This window comes from Petromyzon marinus, unplaced genomic scaffold, assembly GCF_048934315.1.
Source record: "Petromyzon marinus isolate PM22_M1 ecotype Great Lakes invasive population unplaced genomic scaffold, UKy_Petmar_22M1.pri1.0 PM_Scaffold_120, whole genome shotgun sequence".
Classification (NCBI taxonomy): Eukaryota; Metazoa; Chordata; class Hyperoartia; order Petromyzontiformes; family Petromyzontidae; genus Petromyzon; species Petromyzon marinus.
This window is the reverse complement of record NW_027423081.1, coordinates 122,866-143,080: the sequence shown is the minus strand read 5'-3', so window position 1 is coordinate 143,080 and position 20,215 is coordinate 122,866. Positions and strand designations below refer to the sequence as shown.

The following is a 20,215-nucleotide window of genomic DNA, read 5'->3' as shown; positions in this document are numbered from 1 at the left end:
GTAGGGGCAAGTGCTGTTAGCTAGCGAGTAGCAGCAGCAGTGTCTATGTACTACACACACCACACACACAGACAAAGCTCCCCCAGGTAGCCTCTAGCAGGGCTGTAGGGGCAAGTGCTGTTAGTAGCGAGTAGCAGCAGCAGTGTCTATGTACTACACACACCACACACAGACAAAGCTACCCCAGGTAGCCTCTAGCAGGGCTGTAGGGGCAAGTGCTGTTAGCTAGCGAGTATCAGCAGCAGTGTCTATGTACTACACTCACACCACACACAGACAAATCTCCCCCAGGTAGCCTCTGGCAGGGCTGTAGGGGCAAGTGCTGTTAGCTAGCGAGTATCAGCAGCAGTGTCTATGTACTACACACACCACACACACAGACAAATCTCCCCCAGGTAGCCTCTGGCAGGGCTGTAGGGGCAAGTGCTGTTAGCTAGCGAGTATCAGCAGCAGTGTCTATGTACTACACACACCACACACACAGACAAAGCTGCCCCAGGTAGCCTCTAGCAGGGCTGTAGGGGCAAGTGCTGTTAGTAGCGAGTAGAAGCAGCAGTGTCTATGTACTACACACACCACACACACAGACAAAGCTGCCCCAGGTAGCCTCTAGCAGGGCTGTGGGGGCAAGTGCTGACGATTGCTGTGGTTGTTCCACCTGATGACGATTGCTGTGGTTGTTCCACCTGATGACGATTGCTGTGGTTGTTCCACCTGATGACGATTGCTGTGGTTGTTCCACCTGATGACGATTGCTGTGGTTGTTCCACCTGATGACGATTGCTGTGGTTGTTCCACCTGATGACGATTTCTGTGTCGTGATCTATAATTTTATTTCCTACCCACGTGATGACTTTATCGAAAAAGCTTCGAATGAAGATAATTGACGACTTAGATTACCTCATAAAACGAATAATAATAATAATAATGCACTTTAACACTAATTATTGACGAATTGTGTCTCTCTCTCTCTCTCACGTACAGCATCGGTGGTTGAGTGGTCGTTGGCCAAACGGATGTTATACTTTATATATGAGGTAAAATATGACTAATATTACCTCACAAATCGAATTAAATTTCGATTTAGAACACGTTGAAAGTTTGCCGATGTAACGTCGAATGGTGTCTGTGTCAACGACGTGCATCAATCGGTTGTAGAATTGGTATTTCGGTGACATCATATATGAGGTAACGTGTGACTTGGGTTAACTCGTAAGACCAATGACAATAGACTTAATGGTTGACATTATGAGGCCTAATGGTGTCTAAATTTCACGTACAGCATCGTGGTAGAATTGGTGTACGGATGTTAAACATTATATACGGGGTAATGTGCGACTTAGACTACTTCATAAAACCAATAAAAATAAAAACTTGAAAGTTTTATTTTTATTGGTTTCATAAAACTTCAAAGTGTATTTGTATTGCTTTTGTGGTAATCTAAGCCATATCTAAGTCATATTTCACCTCGTATATATGAACTAGCTTGACTACCCGGCTTCGCCCGGGGGCTTGGATCCACCACGCCCGGCCGCCTTTGTCTCCCCAGTGGCGATGTTCACCACACACCACAGCCGTTAGTAGTTTTGAGGCTGAGTCGACCTAGGGGAGGCACGGGACCGGCTGAAAGAAATCGATACCGGGAATCGAACTCGGGTGGCCGGGTTCGTAGCGCAGCGTAGCGCTACACATACACTAGAACGTGTTACACTTCCACAGACACACACAGACACAGACATACACACACAGACACACACACAGACACACACACAGACACACACACAGACACACACACACAGACACACACACACAGAGACACACACAAACACACACAGACACACACAGACACCACACACACAAACACACACAGACACACACACACAGACACACACACACAGACACACACACAGACACACACACACAGACATACACACACACAGACACACACACACAGACATACACACACACAGACACACACACACAGACACACACACACAGACACACACAGACACACACACACAGACACACACACACAGACACACATAGACACACACAGACACACACACACAGACAGCGCGCTAACCACTACACTACTACGCGTTACGCTTCCACGTGCGCGGGTCACGTGACAGCTGTGACGTCACAGCTCACTTGGCGTGCATAAAAAATGCATTATTGATCTCCCTACCGCCCTAAAAAAAACTAAATTGTATTTTTATAATTGTTACACGGTGTACAGTCTGGAAAGTACCCACACGGCAAATTTCAAGTTTGCTGCATGTCGGGAAGTGGTGACTTTACTTTCACCTGATGAAGGCCGCTTGTGTTGTGGCCGAAACGTCGTGAGAATATTATTGTGTTATTTTATTTGATCAATGTATTATTTTAATCTCATTCTACGTGACTTTACCGAAAGAACCAAAGAAGATGAATCCTTGCAGTCACGAAAGCTTTAAATCGAAATTTACCTAAAGAACCAAGAATAATAATTGTATTGTTTTACAATAATTTTATTGTTTTTATATTTTTATTATTTTATTGTTTCCCTTCTACGTGGTGGTGACTTTACCTAAAGAACCAAGAATAATAATTTTATTGTTTTACAATAATTGTATTTTGATTTAAAGCTTTCGTGACTGCAGTAATTCATATTCTTAGTTTTTTAAGAATAATAATTGTATTGTTTTTATATTTTTATTATTTTATTGTTTCCCTTCTACGTGGTGGTGACTTTACCTAAAGAACCAAGAATAATAATTTTATTTTTTACAATAATTTTATTGTTTTATGTTTTTTTATTATTTTATTGTTTCCCTTCTACGTGGTGACTTTACCGAAAGAACCAAGAATAATAATTTTATTGTTTTACAATAATTTTATTGGTTTATATTTTTATTATTTTATTGTTTCCCTTCTACGTGGTGGTGACTACCTAAAGAACCAAGAATAATAATTTTATTGTTTTACAATAATTTTATTGTTTTTATATTTTTATTATTTTATTGTTTCCCTTCTACGTGGTGGTGACTTTACCTAAAAGAACCAAGAATAATAATTTTATTGTTTTCCAATCATTTTATTGTTTTATATTTTTATTATTTTATTGTTTCCCTTCTACGTGGTGGTGACTACCTAAAGAACCAAGAATAATTATTTTTTCGCTTTACAATAATTTTATTGTTTTATATTTTTATTATTTTATTGTTTCCCTTCTACGTGGTGGTGACTTTACCTAAAGAACCAAGAATAATAATTGTATTGTTTTACAAAAATTTTATTGTTTTATATTTTTATAATTTTATTGTTTCTCTTCTACGTGGTGACTTTACCTAAAGAACCAAGAATAATAATGTTATTGTTTTACAATAATTTTATTGTTTTATATTTTTATTATTTTATTGTTTCCCTTCTACGTGGTGGTGACTTTACCTAAAGAACCAAGAATATCCTTCTACCAAGTCTACCACCACTTAACCACTTATGCTGTAACTGCAATGTATAGATACCATTCGTCCTGATATTGTCCATCAGTGGTATTAGGATAAAATACTTAATATATGAAGTTATTTATGAGGTAATATGTGATTCATATTACCTCATAAAACTAATAATAATACAAATTCACACTAATTATTGACTATATAACGATCAGTGGCATCTATCTCATGCACGGCATCGGTGGTTTAGTGGTAGAATTGGTATTAGAATGTAATACTACATTATATGAGGTAATATATGATATATGTTACTCATATTACCTCATAAAACCAATAAAATTACATTGTATAACGCTTTAAAGGTTGGCTATGTAAGGACGACTGCTCAGCATTAGTGATGGAGTTGGTATGAGGAGGTTGACACATCATATATGAGGTAATATGTGACCTATATTACCTCATTAAAACTAATTTAAAAAAAACTTTAACATTGTTAAAAAGCACAAAAAGATAACTTTGACACCCTAATGGTTGACTATGTAAGGCTTTACGGTACTAAACGTATTCGTACAGCATCGGTGGTTCAGTGGTAGAATTCTCGCCTGCCACGCGGGAGGCCCGGGTTCGATTCCCGGCCGATGCACATTTTTATTCTTAAAATATTTTTTTTAAAGTTGTAAATAATGAGGTGTTTAGAATTACACATCAGTTTTTATGTTTATAGAACGTTGTGTTTTGCAAACAGTAATAAGAAATATTTTGTAATGCGTACGCTTGCTGAGGCTGCTTTGGACACCCATAGAGTTCACAATTGGCTCTGTCGCCCCCTGCTGGTGAGAGAGGAGATGGCGCTGATGGGTGAGTGGTTGGGTGAGTGGGTGGGTGAGTGGGTGGGTGAGTGGGTGAGTGGGTGGGTGGGTGAGTGGGTGGGGTGGGTGAGTGAGTGGGTGAGTGAGTGGGTGGATGAGTGGGTGAGTGAGTAGGTGAGTGGTTGGGTGAGTAGGTGAGTGAGTAGGTGACTGAGTGAGTGGGTGAGTGGTTGGGTGAGTGAGTAGGTGAGTGAGTGAGTAGGTGAGTAAGTGGGTGTGAGTGGGTGAGTGAGTGGGTGAGTAAGTGGGTGAGTGGGTGGGTGGGTGAGTGGGTGGTTGAGTGGGTGGGTGAGTGAGTGGGTGGGTGAGTGAGTGAGTAGGTGAGTAAGTGGGTGAGTGGGTGGGTGAGTGGGTGGGTGGGTGAGTGGGTGAGTGGGTGGGTGAGTGAGTGGGTGGGTGGGTGAGTGAGTGGGTGGGTGGGTGAGTGAGTAGGTGAGTGGGTGAGTGAGTGGGTGGGTGAGTGGGTGAGTGAGTGGTTGGGTGAGTGAGTGGTGAGTGAGTAGGTGAGTGAGTGGGTGACTGAGTGAGTGGGTGAGTGGTTGGGTGAGTGAGTAGGTGAGTAAGTGGGTGTGAGTGGGTGAGTGAGTGAGTAGGTGAGTAAGTGGGTGAGTGGGTGGGTGAGTGAGTGGGTGGGTGAGTGAGTGAGTGGGTGAGTGAGTGAGTAGGTGAGTAAGTGGGTGAGTGGGTGGGTGAGTGGGTGGGTGGATGAGTGGGTGAGTGAGTGGGTGGGTGAGTGGGTGAGTGAGTGGGTGGGTGAGTGGGTGAGTGAGTGGGTGGGTGAGTGGGTGAGTGAATGGGTGAGTGAGTGAGTGGGTGAGTGAGTGGGTGGGTGAGTGAGTGGGTGAGTAGGTGGGTGGGTGAGTGGGTGGGTGAGTGGGTGAGTGAGTGGGTAGGTGAGTGGGTGGGTGGGTGAGTGAGTGAGTGAGTGGGTGAGTGGTTGGGTGAGTGAGTAAGTGGGTGAGTGGGTGGGTGAGTGGGTGGGTGAGTGGGTGGGTGGGTGAATGGGTGGGTGAGTGGCTGAGTGAGTGGGTGGGTGAGTGGGTGACTGAGTGAGTGGGTGGGTGAGTGAGTGAGTGGTTGAGTGAGTGAGTAGGTGAGTAAGTGGGTGAGTGGGTGGGTGAGTGGGTGGGTGAGTGGGTGGGTGAGTGAGTGGGTGGGTGAGTGAGTGAGTGGGTGAGTGAGTGAGTAGGTGAGTAAGTGGGTGAGTGGGTGGGTGAGTGGGTGAGTGAGTGGGTGGGTGAGTGGGTGAGTGAGTGGGTGGGTGAGTGGGTGAGTGAATGGGTGAGTGAGTGAGTGAATGAGTGGGTGAGTGAGTGGGTGGGTGAGTGAGTGGGTGAGTAGGTGGGTGGGTGAGTGGGTGGGTGAGTGAGTGGGTGGGTGAGTGGGTGAGTGAATGGGTGAGTGAGTGAGTGGGTGGGTGAGTGAGTGGGTGAGGAGGTGGGTGGGTGAGTGGGTGGGTGAGTGGGTGAGTGAGTGGGTGGGTGAGTGGGTGGGTGGGTGAGTGAGTGAGTGAGTGGGTGAGTGGTTGGGTGAGTGAGTAAGTGGGTGAGTGGGTGGGTGGGTGAGTGGGTGGGTGGGTGAATGGGTGGGTGAGTAGCTGAGTGAGTGGGTGACTGAGTGAGTGGGTGGGTGAGTGAGTGAGTGGTTGAGTGAGTGGGTGGGTGAGTGGGTGGGTGAGTGGGTGGGTGGGTGAGTGTGTGGTTGGGTGAGTAGGTGGGTGAGTGGGTGGGTGAGTGGGTGAGTGACTGGGTGAGTGAGTGGGTGGGTGAGTGGTTGAGTGAGTGGGTGAGTGACTGGGTGAGTGAATGGGTGGGTGAGTAGGTGAGTGAATGGGTGAGTGAGTGACTGGGTGAGTGAATGGGTGAGTGAGTGACTGGGTGAGTGAATGGGTGAGTGAGTAGGTGAGTGACTGGGTGAGTGAATGAGTGGGTGACTGGGTGAGTGAGTGAGTGACTGGGTGAGTGAATGGGTGGGTGGGTGAGTGAGTGACTGGGTGAGTGAGTGGGTGAGTGGGTGAGTGAGTGGGTGAGTGAGTGGGTGGGTGAGTGAGTGGGAGAGTGAGTGACTGGGTGAGTGAATGGGTGGGTGAGTGAGTAGGTGAGTGAGTGGATGAGTGAGTGGGTGAGTGAGTGAGTGAGTGAATGGGTGGGTGAGTGAGTGAGTGGGTGAGTGGGTGAGTGAGTGAGTGGGTGAGTGGGTGGGTGAGTGGGTGGGTGGATGAGTGGGTGAGTGAGTGGGTGGGTGAGTGGGTGAGTGAGTGGGTGGGTGAGTGGGTGAGTGAGTGGGTGGGTGAGTGGGTGAGTGAATGGGTGAGTGAGTGAGTGGGTGAGTGAGTGGGTGGGTGAGTGAGTGGGTGAGTAGGTGGGTGGGTGAGTGGGTGGGTGAGTGGGTGAGTGAGTGGGTAGGTGAGTGGGTGGGTGGGTGAGTGAGTGAGTGAGTGGGTGAGTGGTTGGGTGAGTGAGTAAGTGGGTGAGTGGGTGGGTGAGTGGGTGGGTGAGTGGGTGGGTGGGTGAATGGGTGGGTGAGTGGCTGAGTGAGTGGGTGGGTGAGTGGGTGACTGAGTGAGTGGGTGGGTGAGTGAGTGAGTGGTTGAGTGAGTGAGTAGGTGAGTAAGTGGGTGAGTGGGTGGGTGAGTGGGTGGGTGAGTGGGTGGGTGAGTGAGTGGGTGGGTGAGTGAGTGAGTGGGTGAGTGAGTGAGTAGGTGAGTAAGTGGGTGAGTGGGTGGGTGAGTGGGTGAGTGAGTGGGTGGGTGAGTGGGTGAGTGAGTGGGTGGGTGAGTGGGTGAGTGAATGGGTGAGTGAGTGAGTGAATGAGTGGGTGAGTGAGTGGGTGGGTGAGTGAGTGGGTGAGTAGGTGGGTGGGTGAGTGGGTGGGTGAGTGAGTGGGTGGGTGAGTGGGTGAGTGAATGGGTGAGTGAGTGAGTGGGTGGGTGAGTGAGTGGGTGAGGAGGTGGGTGGGTGAGTGGGTGGGTGAGTGGGTGAGTGAGTGGGTGGGTGAGTGGGTGGGTGGGTGAGTGAGTGAGTGAGTGGGTGAGTGGTTGGGTGAGTGAGTAAGTGGGTGAGTGGGTGGGTGGGTGAGTGGGTGAATGGGTGGGTGAGTAGCTGAGTGAGTGGGTGACTGAGTGAGTGGGTGGGTGAGTGAGTGAGTGGTTGAGTGAGTGGGTGGGTGAGTGGGTGGGTGAGTGGGTGGGTGGGTGAGTGTGTGGTTGGGTGAGTAGGTGGGTGAGTGGGTGGGTGAGTGGGTGAGTGACTGGGTGAGTGAGTGGGTGGGTGAGTGGTTGAGTGAGTGGGTGAGTGACTGGGTGAGTGAATGGGTGGGTGAGTAGGTGAGTGAATGGGTGAGTGAGTGACTGGGTGAGTGAATGGGTGAGTGAGTGACTGGGTGAGTGAATGGGTGAGTGAGTAGGTGAGTGACTGGGTGAGTGAATGAGTGGGTGACTGGGTGAGTGAGTGAGTGACTGGGTGAGTGAATGGGTGGGTGGGTGAGTGAGTGACTGGGTGAGTGAGTGGGTGAGTGGGTGAGTGAGTGGGTGAGTGAGTGGGTGGGTGAGTGAGTGGGAGAGTGAGTGACTGGGTGAGTGAATGGGTGGGTGAGTGAGTAGGTGAGTGAGTGGATGAGTGAGTGGGTGAGTGAGTGAGTGAGTGAATGGGTGGGTGAGTGAGTGAGTGGGTGAGTGGGTGAGTGAGTGAGTGGGTGAGTGAGTGGGTGGGTGAGTGAGTGACTGGGTGAGTGAATGGGTGGGTGAGTGAGTGAGTGGGTGAGTGAGTAGGTGAGTGAGTGGGTGAGTGAGTGAGTGGGTGCCTGAGTGAGTGAGTGGTTGAGTGAGTGTGTGAGTGACTGGGTGAGTGAATGGGTGGGTGAGTGAATGGGTGAGTGAGTGACTGGGTGAGTGAATGGGTGAGTGAGTGAATGGGTGAGTGAGTGAGTGACTGGGTGAGTGAATGGGTGAGTGAGTGAGTAGGTGAGTGACTGGGTGAGTGAATGGGTGGGTGACTGGGTGAGTGAGTGACTGGGTGAGTGAATGGGTGGGTGGGTGAGTGACTGGGTGAGTGAATGGGTGAGTGAGTGAGTAGGTGAGTGAGTGGGTGAGTGGGTGAGTGAGTGGGTGAGTGAATGGGTGAGTGAGTGGGTGAGTGAATGGGTGAGTGAGTGGGTGAGTGAGTGGGTGAGTGAGTGAATGGGTGGGTGGGTGAGTGAGTGGGTGGGTGAGTGGGTGAGTGAGTGAATGGGTGAGTGACTGGGTGAGTGAGTGAGTGGGTGAGTGGGTGAGTGAGTGAGTGGGTGAGTGAGTGAGTGGGTGAGTGAGTGAGTTAGTGAGTGAGTGGGTGAGTGAGTGGGTGAGTGAGTGGGTGAGTGAGTGACTGGGTGAGTGAATGGGTGGGTGAGTGAGTGGGTGAGTGAGTGGGTGAGTGAGTGAGTGGGTGAGTGAGTGGGTGAGTGAGTGTCTGGGTGAGTGAGTGAGACAACGTAGTGGCCTGGTATGCAGGAGCGCGTGTGGGTTCGCCCTGCCGTAAAAACAAAACGACAAAGCTCCATAGTTTAACGTTCACACTGATGGATCAATATTCACGGTTCCATCCAACAGTGGATTGATCACGTCCCCCGACGTCATCGATTAAAAACATCGATAGAATCGATTCCGGGTCGCGAATCGACCAAAAGTTTAGCAATCGGCGATTCCGCGTTGAAACTATTGAAGGCGCAACGTTGGCTTCGATTCGTTGGAATCGACTCTGCTGAGCATTGGTCACCCAACGTTGGCGGTGGCGGACGGTGAATCGATTCAGAATCGGTTGGTGAATCAATTCAGAATCGGTTGGTGAATCGTGGGGACTCTGTGAGGAATCGATGGGCCAATGGCGTTTGGCGGGAAACGGGTACAGTAGTCGACGTTTATAAGAGTTAACAACATCAACAAATAAACAGCACAACAACAACAACTTCTTCTTCGCATGTCGCGGCTCAGACATGAAGTGCGTTCTCCCCGGGAGCAATGTGAAAGGTCGGATTCGATTTTATTTTTAACATCAACATTTTTTTTTTACAATGTACGTGTATTTTTCGATTTAAAGCTTTCGTGACTGCAATGATTCATCTTCTTTGGTTCTTTCGGTAAAGTCACGTAGATTTGACGTTTCGGCCACAACACAAGCGGCCTTCATCAGGTGAAGGGACGAGACTGTCTGGTAGGACAGCGCTGGAGTGAAAGAGCCACGTTCAGATCGCGACCTTTAAGCTGTGTGAGAGGAAACAAAGCGCCTTGACAAAGGAATTAGCATAGAATTTAGCATTGAAATAGCTGAATGATTAGCTTGTTACTCTTAGAATTTAGCATTGAAATAGCTAAGTTAAAGCATACACGTTAAAGTCAGAGCATACACATTCACCGAGGCACTTAGTACAAATCAAACAGGAGAATTTAGCATTGAAATAACTACGTGACTTTACCGAAAGAACCAAAGAAAATGTACGTGTATATTTGTTGTTGTTTAAAAATCAACATTATTTAACGATGCATTATTTTTTTCTTCCTTTTAATCAACATCCGGCAATGGGGGTTTTTAAAAAAAAAATTTTACTCGACATTATTTGATGATAATTTACCTCAGAAATGTTTGCGTGCGGTGCTTTTAACCTACGATTAAGGCTCACTGAGCCAGACTTAAGGCTCCCACAGGGTTCAGTGTTAATCACTGAGACTCACAGAGCCAGACTAAGGCTCCCACAGGGTTCAGTGTTAATCACTGAGACTCACAGAGCCAGACTGAGGCTCCTACAGGGTTCAGTATTAATCACTGAGACTCACAGAGCCAGACTGAGGCTCCCACAGGGTTCAGTGTTAATCACTGAGGCTCACAGAGCCAGACTGAGGCTCCCACAGGGTTCAGTGTTAATCACTGAGACTCACAGAGCCAGACTGAGGCTCCCACAGGGTTCAGTGTTAATCACTGAGACTCACAGAGCCAGACTGAGGCTCCCACAGGGTTCTGTGTTAATCACTGAGGCTCACAGAGCCAGACTGAGGCTCCCTCAGGGTTCAGTGTTAATCACTGAGACTCACAGAGCCAGACTAAGGCTCCCACAGGGTTCAGTGTTAATCACTGAGACTCACAGAGCCAGACTAAGACTCCCACAGGGTTCAGTGTTAATCACTGAGACTCACAGAGCCAGACTAAGGCTCCCTCAGGGTTCAGTGTTAATCACTGAGACTCACAGAGCCAGACTGAGGCTCCCACAGGGTTCAGTGTTAATCACTGAGGCTCACAGAGCCAGACTTAAGGCTCCCACAGGGTTCAGTGTTAATCACTGAGACTCACAGAGCCAGACTGAGGCTCCCACAGGGTTCAGTGTTAATCACTGAGGCTCATATAGTCAGACTGAGGCTCCCACAGGGTTCAGTGTTAGTCACTGAGACTCACAGAGCCAGACTTAAGGCTCCCACAGGGTTCATTGTTAATCACTGAGACTCACAGAGCCAGACTGAGGCTCCCACAGGGTTCAGTGTTAATCACTGAGGCTCACAGAGCCAGATTGAGGCTCCCACAGGGTTCGGTGTTAATCACTGAGACTCACAGAGCCAGACTGAGGCTCCCACAGGGTTCAGTGTTAATCACTGAGACTCACAGAGCCAGACTAAGGCTCCCACAGGGTTCAGTGTTAATCACTGAGGCTCATATAGTCAGACTAAGGCTCCCACAGGGTTCAGTGTTAATCACTGAGGCTCATATAGTCAGACTGAGGCTCCCTCAGGGTTCAGTGTTAATCACTGTGACTCACAGAGTCAGACTAAGGCTCCCACAGGGTTCAGTGTTAATCACTGAGACTCACAGAGCCAGACTGAGGCTCCCACAGGGTTCAGTGTTGATCACTGAGACTCACAGAGCCAGACTTAAGGCTCCCACAGGGTTCAGTGTTAATCACTGAGACTCACAGAGCCAGACTGAGGCTCCCACAGGGTTCAGTGTTAATCACTGAGACTCACAGAGCCAGACTAAGGCTCCCACAGGGTTCAGTGTTAATCACTGAGGCTCACAGAGCCAGACTGAGGCTCCCACAGGGTTCAGTGTTAATCGCTGAGGCTCACAGAGCCAGACTAAGGCTCCCTCACACAGGGTTCAGTGTTAATCACTGAGACTCACAGATCCAGACTAAGGCTCCCACAGGGTTCAGTGTTAATCATTGAGGCTCACAGAGCCAGACTGTGGCTCCCACAGGGTTCAGTGTTAATCACTGAGACTCACAGAGCCAGACTGAGGCTCCCATATGACTGTTGTTGTGCTGATGTAATGATGATGACGATGTGCTGATGATGATGTGATGATTTGATGATGTAATTCTGATGTGATGTTGATGTGCTGATGATGATGATGTGCTGATGTTGATGTGATGATGATGACGTAGTGATGATGATGATGTGATGATGATGACGATGTGATGATGATGATGTGATGATGACGATGTGCTGATGCTGATGATGTGCTGATGATGATAATGTGATGATGATGATGTGATGATGATGACGTGCTGATGATGATGATGTGATGATATGATGATTATTTGATGATGATGTGATGCTGCTGTGATGTTGATGTGCTGATGATGATGTGATGATGATGTGATGATGATGATGACGATGATGTGCTGATTATGATAATGTGATGATGATGATGTTTGCAGTGTTGGGCAGAGCCGTTCAGTCCCTTGCGAAATTTGGAGAAGAAATTCACCTGGCAGCCTTACCTGAGGGGGTGAGTGAGTGGGTGGGTGGTTGAGTGAGTGAGTGGGTGAGTGGGTGGTTGAGTGAGTGATTGGGTGAGTGGGTGGGTGGGTGAGTGGGTGGGTGAGTGGGTGGATGGGTGGGTGATTGAGTGGTTGAGTGGGTGGGTGAGTGGGTGAGTGAGTTGGTGGGTGGGTGGGTGAGTGAGTGGGTGAGTGTGTGGGTGAGTGGGTGGGTGAGTGGTTGAGTGGGTGGGTGGGTGAGTGGGTGGGTGAGTGGGTGAGTGGGTGGGTGAGTGGGTGGATGGGTGGGTGAGTGAGTGGTTGAGTGGGTGGGTGAGTGGGTGAGTGTGTGGGTGAGTGGGTGGGTGAGTGGGTGGGTGAGTGAATGAGTGGATGAGTGAGTGGGTGGATGAGTGAGTGAGTGGATGAGTGAGTGGGTGGATGAGTGAGTGGGTGGATGAGTGAATGGGTGAGTGGGTGAGTGAGTGAGTGGGTGGGTGGGTGTGTGGGTGAGTGGGTAGGTGGTTGAGTGTGTGAGTGGGTGGGGTGAGTGGGTGGATGGGTGGGTGAGTGAGTGGCTGAGGGGGTGGGTGAGTGAGTGGGTTGGTGGGTGGGTGGGTGAGTGGGTGAGTGTGTGGGGTGAGTGGGTGAGTGAATGAGTGAGTGAGTGGATGAGTGAGTGGGGTGGGTGAGTGAGTGGGTGGGTGAGTGAGTGGGTGGATGAGTGAATGGGTGGTGGGTGAGTGAGTGAGTGAGTGGGTGGGTGAGTGAGTGTGTGAGTGGTGAGTGGGTGAGTGGGTGGGTGGGTGAGTGAGTGGGTGGGTGGGTGGGTGTGGGTGAGTTGGTGGGTGGGTGTGTGGGTAGGTGAGTGAGTGGGTGGGTGAGTGGGTGGGTGAGTGGGTGAGTGAGTGGCTGGGTGAGTGAGTGGGTGGATGAGTGAATGGGTGAGTGGGTGAGTGAATAAGTGAATGGGTGAGTGAGTGAATGAGTGAGTGGGTGTGTGAGTGAGTGTATGTGTGAGTGAGTTGGTAGGTGGGTGGGTGGTGAGTTGGTGGGTGGGGGTGAGTGGTAGAGTGAGTTGGTGGGTGGGTGAGTGAGTGGTAGAGTGAGTTGGTGGGTGGGTGAGTTAGTTGTAGAGTGAGTTGATGGGTGGGTGGTAAAGTGAGTTGGTGGGTGGTAGAGTGAGTTGGTGGGTGGGGTGAGGGGTGAGTTGGTGGGTGAGTGAGTGGTAGAGTGATATGGTGAGTGAGTGGTAGAGTGAGTTGGTGGGTGGTAGAGTGAGCTGGTGAGTAAGTTGGTGAGTGGGTGAGTGAGTGAGTGGGTGAGTGGGTGAGTGAGTGAGTGAGTGAACGAGTGAGTGTGAGTGAGTGTGTGAGTGTGTGACTGAGTGTGTCAGTGACTGAGTGTGTGAGGTGAACGAGTGAGTGAGTGTGTGAGTGATGAGTGGTGAGTGAACGAGTGAGTGAGTGAGTGAGTGACCTGAGTGAGTGTGAATGTGTGAGTGACTGAGTGTGTGAGTGACTGAGTGAGTGAGTGAGCGAGCGTGTGTGAGTGACTGAGTGAGTGTGTGAGTGAGTGTGTGAGTGAGTGTGTGACTGAGTGTGTGAGTGACTGAGTGAGTGAGTGAACGAGGTGAGTGACTGAGTGTGTCAGTGACTGAGTGAGTGAGTGAACGATGAGTGTGTGAGTGACTGAGTGAGTGAGTGAGTGAACGAGTGAGTGAGTGAGTGACTGAGTGAGTGACTGAGTGAGTGACTGAGTGTGTGAGTGACTGAGTGTGTGAGTGACTGAGTGAGTGAGTGACTGAGTGAGTGAGCGAGCGTGTGAGTGACTGAGTGAGTGTGTGAGTGAGTGTGTAAGTGTGTGAGTGAGTGTGTGACTGAGTGTGTGAGTGAGTGAGTGAGTGACTGAGTGTGTAAGTGAGTGAGTGACTGAGTGAGTGACTGAGTAAGTGAGTGACTGACTGAGTGACTGACTGAGTGACTGAGTGAGTGAGTGACTGAGTGACTGACTGAGTGACTGAGTGAGTGACTGAGTGAGTGAGCGAGCGTGTGAGTGTGTAAGTGAGTGAGTTAGTGAGTGAGTGACTGTGTGAGTGAGTGAGTGTGTAAGTGAATGAGTGTGTAAGTGAGTGACTGAGTGACTGAGCGAGCGTGTGAGTGAGTAAGTGTGTGAGTGTGTAAGTGACTGAGTGACTGAGTGAGCGAGCGTGTGAGTGAGTGAGTGAGTGGCTGGGTGAGTGAGTGACTGAGTGAGTGAGTGACTGAGTGAGTGTGTGACTGAGTGTGTGAGTGACTGACTGAGTGAGTGAACGAGTGAGTGACTGAGTGTGTGAGTGAGTGAGTGACTGAGTGACTGAGTGAGTGAGCGAGCGTGTGAGTAAGTGTGTGTGTGAGTGAGTGAACGAGTGAGTGAGTGAGTGACTGAGTGTGCGAGCGTGTGGTGTGCCCCCAGCTCTCCCTGCGTGCCGTCAACTCGTGCCCGCTCGGCCTACGCCAGTTTCCTCCTCTCCCACCTCTGCTTCCTGCACTACGAGCACCGTCGCCGTGGCGATGGAGGTCGTCTCCGTGGCGACCGTTGCCAGGGCGACGACGTTGCCGAGGAGACCTTCCGCTGCAGGATCAGCGTGAAGGTACCGGCAAACATGGAGGCGGAAACATTACGCTCTGGGGTGGTGTTTTTCTGCCGCATCAAAGGGACGATGGACGGGGCCATGCACCGTCAAATTTTTGGGTGAGAACCTCCCTTCCCCTCGGCCAGGGCACTGAAAATGGGTCGTGGATGGGTATTCCAGCATGACAATGACCCAAAACACACGGCCAAGGCAACAAAGGAGTGGCTCAAGAAGAAGCACATTAAGGTCCTGGAGTGGGCCTAGCCAGTCTCCAGTACCTTAATCCCGTAGGAAAATCTGTGGAGGGAGCTGAAGGTTCGAGTTGCCAAACGTCAGCCTCGAAAACCTTAACGACTTGGAGAAGATCTGCAAAAGAGGAGTGGGACAAAATCCCTCCTGAGATGTGTCCAAAACCTGGTGGCCACTACAAGAAACGTCTGACCTCTGTGATTGCCAACAAGGGTTTTGCCACCAAGTACTGAGTCACGTTTTTGCAGAGGGGTCAAATACTTATTTCCCTCATTAAAATGCAAATCGATTTATAACATTTTTGACATGCGTTTTTCTGGATTTTTGTTATTGCTATTCTCTATTCTGTCTCTCACTGTTCAAATAAACCTACCATTAAAAGTATAGACTCATCATTTCTTTGTCAGTGGGCAAACGTACAAAATCAGCAGGGGATCAAATACTTTTTTCCCTCACTGTACATGGCCGGGAGTCGGAGCCATTCCCTGTACACCTTGGGGTGCGACAGGGATGTCCTCTGGCTCCAACATTATTTAACATTTATTTCGACCACGTAGTTCGTGAAGCCCTCAGTAGCTGTACCGGGGGAATCTCCATATGGTACAGATATAATGGGAGGCTGATCGATGCCCGGGTGCGGTCAAGGGATGGCTCCCTATTGCTCAACCACGTTATGTATGCTGATGATTTGGTAATAGCTGCTCATTCAGAGGAGGAGTTGGAGACGCTGCTGCTGAGACTGGAGCGTGCCACTAAGAGGTGGGGCCTTACCATCAGCCCCACCAAAACTAAGCACCTGCCTGGGTATTTTGTACCATCGGACACTCCACCCCCACAACTCCCAATCGGTGATGGGACAGTTGTGGGGAGAGTGGAGAGTTTCCCATACCTGGGAAGTGTGCTTATGACCGGCTCCAGTTTGACAGCAGAGGTCTCACTCCGAATCAGTCGAGCTGCAATATCTTTTCATCGGTTGCGTAACGCTGTGTGGAAGCTACCTGGTCTGTCGCTCCACACTAAGCTTCAGGTCTTCTCGGCCACGGTCATTCCCTCCCTTCTCTACGCTTGCGAGACGTGGACCCCCCTAACGGAACATCTTTGCAGGTTAGACACATTTAGGCTAGCCTGCCTACGATCAATCCTGGGTTTAACCAGACTGGATTGTGTTAGGAGCTCACAAATCCTCGAAAGATCTGGGCAAAGTCCCATCGGTGAGCTCCTCCGGCAGGCAAGGCTGCGTTGGCTGGGTCATGTAGCCCGCATGCCCAGCCACCGCATGCCGAAACAGCTTTTGTTCGGCCGGATCGAGGGGACTAAACGGGCGCGGCACGGGCTAGAGAAGAGATGGAGCGATGTGACAGGAGGACGTGGAGCTGAGTGGACTTGCCGATGACTGGTACCAGCGGTGTCAAGATCGGCCTCTGTGGAGGAGGCTCGTGAAGGACGCTACTGGGCAGTTGGAGGCAGTCGCCCTCCAACAACAACTGAGGGCGGAGGAGCGACGCTCACAACAACGAGCGGAGCGCCGGGTGGCTAAAGCACAGCAGGTTGGCACAGTAGGGGGCACAGGTGGTGCATCAGCCAGTCATCTCAGTCAGTCGACCCGTGGCACCTGCTGGGTCTGCCCCGTGACCTCCTGCCCGCGGGCGTTCGACACTTCACGTGGCCTCAGGGTGCACATAGCCTGGCACAAGCGTCGTGGTGACGTCACCGCCACTTAGTGGCGAATGGCGGTTGTTGTGTCTGTGTGTATGTGTCTGTGTGTGTCTGTGTGTGTGTGTGTCTGTGTGTGTGTGTGTCTGAGTGTATCTATGTGTGTGTGTCTGTGTGTATGTATGTGGCTGTGTATCTGTGTGTCTGTGTGTAGGCCATGCTGTCTGTGTTCAGGGCCACGGGCTCGCTGGACAAGGCGGTGGAGCAGTGCCGCATTATACTCAACCCCAAAACGTGTCGCCTCATCATTCAGATGCGGTGTTTCCGCGGTAACGCAGCTCACCACCCTCAAGTCTGTGGGGGTTCTGTGGGTCTCACTCACTCACCCACCCACTCACTCACCCACTCACTCACCCACTCACCCACCCACTCACTCACCCACCCACTCACCCACCCACTCACTCACCCACTCACCCACTCATTCACCCACTCATTCACCCACTCATTCACCCACTCACCCACCCACCCACCCACTCACTCACTCACTCACCCACTCCCCACTCACCCACCCACTCACTCACCCACCCACCCACCCACTCACTCACTCACTCACCCACTCACCCACTCACTCACTCACCCACTCACTCACCCACTCACCCACTCACTCACTCACCCACCCACTCACCCACTCACCCACTCACTCACTCGCTCACTCACTCACTCACCCACTTACTCACCCACTCACTCACTCACCCACCCACCCACTCACTCACCCACTCACTCACCCCTCACTCACCCACTCACCCACTCGCTCACCCACTCACCCACTCACTCACCCACTCACTCACCCACTCATTCACCCACTCACCCACTCACTCACTCACTCACCCACTCACTCACTCACCCACTCACTCACCCACTCACCCACCCACTCACTCACCCACCCACTCACCCACCCACTCACTCACCCACTCACCCACTCATTCACCCACTCATTCACCCACTCATTCACCCACTCACCCACCCACCCACCCACTCACTCACTCACTCACCCACTCACCCACTCACCCACCCACTCACTCACCCACCCACCCACCCACCCATCACTCACTCACCCACTCACCCACCCATCACTCACTCACTCACCCACTCACCCACTCATTCACCCACTCATTCACCCACTCATTCACTCACCCACCCACCCACCCACTCACTCACTCACTCACCCACTCACCCACTCACTCACTCACCCACTCACTCACCCACTCACCCACTCACCCACCCACTCACCCACTCACCCACTCACTCACTCGCTCACTCACTCACTCACCCACTTACTCACCCACTCACTCACTCACCCACCCACCCACTCACTCACCCACTCACTCACCCACTCACTCACCCACTCACCCACTCGCTCACCCACTCACCCACTCACTCACCCACTCACTCACCCACTCATTCACCCACTCACCCACTCACTCACTCACTCACCCACTCACTCACCCACTCACTCACTCACCCACTCACTCACCCACTCATTCACCCACTCACTCACTCACTCACTCACCCACCCACTCACCCACTCACCCACTCACTCACTCACCCACCCACCCACCCACTCACCCACTCACCCACTCACCCACTCGCTCACTCACTCACCCACTTACTCACCCACTCACTCACCCACCCACTCACCTACTCACCCACTCACTCACTCACTCACCCACTCACACACTCACTCACTCACCCACCCACGCACTCACTCACCCACTCACTCACCTACTCCCTCACTCACTCACCCACTCACTCACCCACTCACTCACCCACTCACTCACTCACTCACTCACCCACTCATTCACCTAACCCACTCACTCACCCACGCACTCACTCACCCACTCACTCACTCACCCAACCACTCACTCACCTACTCCCTCACTCACTCACCCACTCACTCACTCACTCACCCACTCACTCACCCACTCACCCACTCACCCACTCACTCACCCACTCACTCATTCACCTAACCCACTCACTCACTCACCCACCCACTCACCTACTCACCCACTCACTCACCCACTCATTCACCTAACCCACTCACTCATTCACCTAACCCACTCACCTACTTACCCACTCATCCACCCACCCACTCACTCACCCACTTATCCACCCACTCACTCACCCACTCACCCACCCACTCACCCACTCACTCACCCACCCACTCACTCACTCACTCACCCGCTCACTCCCCCGCTCACTCACCCACTCACTCACCCACTCACTCACCCACTCACCCACTCACTCACCCACTCACCCACTCACCCGTTCACTCACCCACTCACCCACTCACGCACCCACTCACTCACCCACTCAGTAACTCACTCACCCACTCACTAACTCACTCACCCACTCACGCACCCACTTACTCTGTCAATCACCCACCCACTCATCCACCCACCCACTCACTCACCCACTCACCCACTTATTCACTCATCCACCCATTCATTCATTCACCCACTCCCTTACTCACCAATTGGCGATCTTTACGACACATCGCACCCGGTACTCATTTGGGGCTGAGTCCACCTAGGGGAGGCCCAGGACCGGTTCAGATAATTGTCACTGGCGGCGTTGGCCGTGAGCGGGAATGGAACTCGAGTCTCTGCTGGGTTCGTAGCGCAGCGTAGCGCTAACCACTACACTACCGCTCCCCACATACACACACAGACACACACACAGAGACACACAGACACACACAGACCCACACACACACAGACACACACTCAGACACACGGACACACACACAAAGACAAAGCTCCCCCATATAGCCTTAACAGACTGTAGGGGCAAGTGCTGTTAGCGAGCACCTATGAAGGCCGGAACGGTACACGAGGGGGTGGGTGGCCAGCACCACGCCCGACCGCCTTTGTCTCCCCAGTGGCGATGTTTACACACCGCACCAGGTACTCATTTGAGGCCGAGTCGACCTAGGGGAGGCCCAGGACCGGTTCAGATAATCGTCACTGTGGTGTTGGCCGTGAGCGGGAATCGAACCCGGGTCGCCAGGTTCATAGCGCAGCGTAGCGCTAACCGCTACTACACTATCACTCCCACACACAGACACAGTGACACACAGTGACACACACACAGTGACACACACACAGACACAAACAGACACACACACACAGAGACACAGACACACACACAGTGACACACACACAGTGACACACACACAGTGACACACACAGACACACACACAGACACATACACACACACAGTGACACACACACACAGTGACACACACACACACAGTGACACACACAGTGACACACACACAGTGACACACACACACAGTGACACACACAGACACACAGACACACACAGACACACACACACAGTGACACACACACACACAGTGACACACACACACAGTGACACACACAGTGACACACACACAGTGACACACACACACAGTGACACACACAGACACACAGACACACATACACACACACAGTGACACACACAGACAGACACACACAGTGACACACACACGCCCATACACGCAGCGTGATGCTGTGGTGGTTGTTGTTGTGGTTGTTGTTGATGGTTGTTGTGCTTGTTATTGTGGTTGTTATTGTGCTGGTTGTTGTTGTTGTGGTTGATTGTTGTTGTTG

General features: G+C 51.0%; 1 long non-coding RNA gene and 1 other non-coding gene across 2 annotated transcripts; both read left to right on the top strand.

The window, feature by feature from the left end:
* Positions 1 to 4,009: 4,009 nt before the first annotated feature.
* Positions 4,010 to 4,080, top strand: TRNAG-GCC (transfer RNA glycine (anticodon GCC)). The gene has a single exon. It is a non-coding gene; the product is annotated as a tRNA-Gly (tRNA).
* Positions 4,081 to 9,096: 5,016 nt separating this feature from the next.
* On the top strand, positions 9,097 to 16,881 carry LOC142922620 (uncharacterized). The gene is made up of 4 exons (XR_012940194.1): positions 9,097 to 9,308; positions 11,984 to 12,054; positions 14,480 to 14,657; positions 16,756 to 16,881. It is a non-coding gene; the product is annotated as an uncharacterized LOC142922620 (long non-coding RNA).
* Positions 16,882 to 20,215: the final 3,334 nt, after the last annotated feature.